Source organism: Theropithecus gelada, chromosome 4, assembly GCF_003255815.1.
Source record: "Theropithecus gelada isolate Dixy chromosome 4, Tgel_1.0, whole genome shotgun sequence".
Classification (NCBI taxonomy): domain Eukaryota; kingdom Metazoa; phylum Chordata; class Mammalia; order Primates; family Cercopithecidae; genus Theropithecus; species Theropithecus gelada.
The window spans coordinates 131395620-131399043 of NC_037671.1; the positions used below are offsets into that span (position 1 = coordinate 131395620).

Here is a 3424-nt window from a genome sequence, read left to right on the forward strand (position 1 = left end):
TGTTCCCCTCCCCTGGTGTCCCCAGAGCAGGGCACATAGGTCCTGGGAGGCTTGCTTCATGCCATGGCTCTGCAGGTGGTGTCCCTCCTTGGGCAGCCTGTGCCCACACCAGACTTTCCGGGGTGTCTTTCTTCCCACGTGGTCCCAGTTATACAGTCCGTGCCCTAGCTGTGGGTGGAACCTTCATCCCAACCGTATTCATTCATTCTTACACTGCTAATAAAGACACATCCGAGACTGGGTAATTACAAAGGAAAGAGGTTTAATAGGCTCACAGTTCCACATGGCTGCAGAGTCCTCATGATCATGGCAAAAGAGCAAGGAGGAGCAAGACACATCTTACATGGTGGCAGGGAAGAGAGAACTTGTGCAGGGGAATTCCTCTTTATAAAACCATCAGATCTTGTGAGACTTATTCACTATCACGAGAACAGCACAGGAAAGACCCGCCCCCATGATTCAATTACCTCCAGTTGGGTTCCTCCCGTGACACGTGGAAATTATGGGAGCTACAATTCTAGATGAGATTTGGGTGGGGACACAGCCAAACCATATCACCAGCCATGACAAGCCCTAAGTCACATCATGCTGCTCCCCCCGCCCCCACGGCACAAGGAATCTCTGAGCTGCCTCAGGTCCACCTGCTCAGGGATCCCAGGTGGGCAGCGTCATGGCCACCTACAGCAACCAAGCAGGTCCCTACTCAGACCCTCAAGGTCATCCACCCCTTCAACCAGAGCAGATGCACTCGGCCGCCTCCCATCCCCTCTCACCTACTTCCACAGTAAAGCAACCCAACTCTAGGAAAGGCCCGAAGCCACCCACTTCTCCAGATACTCTGGCCATGAGGTCCAGTTGACAGGCTGCGGGCAGTGTCCAGAAGTGCCCATAAAGGGAGGATCTGTGTTCCTCATGGTACCCCATCTCCTGCATGTAATGGGGAGCCCAGCAGCCAGCGTGGACCTTGGGGAGGAAGCGCTGTCCACAGAATGAGACGGCAGGCACCTGGGCCTGTCACTGCCACATCCCACACAAGCACTGCACTCTGACCTTCAAGCTTCTTGAACATGAGAAAGAAATGTTATCTTGTTTAAGCCCCTGATATTTTGGAGATTTTGGCTACTCACAGGCAAATTTCACTGAGACTAATGCACCCCTTAGGAGCCAGCTTTCCCGACCCTGACAATTCTACCTCCTCCATCGACAGGGAGACCCGGGCTGGTGTCCTGAGGCTCTGTCGTAGCTGGCCTGCCGCCCAATGCTGGGGGTCTGCAGCCTTTGTCTTCTGGTTCCCCTTTGGCCACTCAGCTGGCAATGGTCGCCAGAATAGGGGTTGAAAGGAAGAGTGTGGGGGAAACACGCATTCTTGGTGCTTCAGAAGGTCATCCTGCCTGATATTTTTGTATATGGCTCGTAAGAAAGGTAGGAAGCCAGGTATGCTTATTTCTGCTTACCAACATCGTTTCACAAAACCCCTGACTGGGAGGCCGTGCAGCTCCCTGGAAAGGTGCTTGAAGATAAAGCAGGATGGAGCACATGGAGCCCGAGAAGCCCCCATGCCTCTTGCCTGAGTCACGTCTTTCCTCGAAAGCTGAATAACTTGGCCACGTGCGATGGCTTCTGCCTGTAATCCCAGAGCTTTGGGAGGCCAAGACAGGCAGATCACTAGAGTCCAGGAGTTGAGACCAACCTGGGCAATATGGCAAGAGACCCCCATCTCTACTAAAAATACAAAAAATTAGCCTAGCATGGTGGCGCATGCCTGTCGTCCCAGCTACTAGGGGGGCTGAAGTGGGAGGATCACTTGAGGCAGGGAGGCAGAGGCTGCAGTGGGCCCTGACCATGCCACTGCACTCCAGGCTGCAGGGCAGAGTGAGACTCTGTCTCAAAATAAAAAAAATTTTAAAAAAGTATTGAATGCCTCTAGCCTTGCCTTTTCCCACATGGAAGGTAACGTCTGACAGGGTTGGTGATTGTTCCACTGCACTCTATAACCAGATGTGCTCCTGCTCCCACACCTTGATGCGATTGATTCTGCTTTCATGTAACTTACAAACAAGCTTGATGTGATTTTGCACTGAACTTCCATGACCCGCATATAAATTCTGAGCCAAAATGGTGTTCTGGAGCAGTCTGAAAGGAACTCTCTGAAAGACTTCTCCTGGGCTGTAGTCCTCAGTAAGACCTCTGAATAAAGCAAACTTTAAAAGCTTGATGTTTTTCCCTTAGTCAGCAAGCTCCATCTGTAGAGGAAGGGTGGAAACTCACCGCCTGTCAACACTGACTCCCTGGGCTGGGGGAGACGGGGCGGTGACCGACCTTCAGTTTTCCTCCACGGAATTCTTCTAAGTGGTGGGATTTAAAGTGAGTTTTATTTTATTTTATTTTTTCTTGTTTCTTGGTATTTCAAAATTTTAAACGAAATCACAAGTGAGGCATCAGGTAAACTGCAATTTAGCAATAATCGAGGCAAACTCACTGTAGCCCTAGTTGCAGATAGTTGCTTGGTTATTGCAGTTCTAAAGAGAATGTGCTTCTCACACCATCAAGGAGCAGCCACCCTGAGAACTTCCTGCTGAGACCAGCCAGGAAATGCTCTTCAGTCTTGTCTCCAAAAGAATGATTCTCAACTACTCTGGCTTCCAACCGGGTCACCCTGAGTGCTACAGGCTTAGCCAATGAAGCTCCTGAAGTTCCTGACAATGGGGGAGACTGTCGTGGGGTGTCCACCGCTTGGCCACTGATAGGAATGATTCCAGAGGAACCTGATCCTCAATCTGGGACTGTTTGCAGGAGTTTGGTTTGCCAGGAACTTGAGTGACATTGAACCCATGACACCTCAGCCGGGGGTGTAGCCAAGTAGACAAATGGACTCCCGCACTGTACCTGAACCTTCCAGAAACAGAGCCTGCAATCGGGGACCACGCAAGCTATGCTCTGGGGGGTGTTTTTTGCTCTTGTCCTGAGGAATAACAATGGTGTTTTAACAAATATTTGAAATAGGCTGGGGACAGTGGCACACGCCTGTAATCCCAGCACTTTGCTAGGCTGAGGTGGGCAGATCACCTGAGGTCAGGAGTTATAGACCAACCTGGCCAACATGGTGAAACCCCATCTCTACTAAAAAATACAGAAATTAGCTGGGCGTGGTGGTGCACCTGTAATCCCAGCTACTCAGGAGGCTGAGGCAGGAGAATTGCCTGAACCAGGGAGGCAGAGGCTGCAGTGAACAGAGATCACACCATTGCACTCCAGCCTGGGTGACAAGAGCGAAACTCCATCTCAAAAAAAAAAGAAAAAGAAAACGAAAACTGAAATAAAGACTGCACACAAAGGGGGGGGGGGAAAAAAATTGTTTCTTTCAAAAAAAAATGAATTTTTTTTTTTTTTTTTTTTGGTTTTGGGAGGTTTTTCTTCGTAATGC

At 50.1% G+C, this 3424-nt stretch overlaps 1 pseudogene; it reads left to right on the top strand.

The window, feature by feature from the left end:
* The first annotated feature begins 670 nt into the window (after positions 1-670).
* Positions 671-2855, top strand: LOC112622662 (annotated as a pseudogene).
* Positions 2856-3424: the final 569 nt, after the last annotated feature.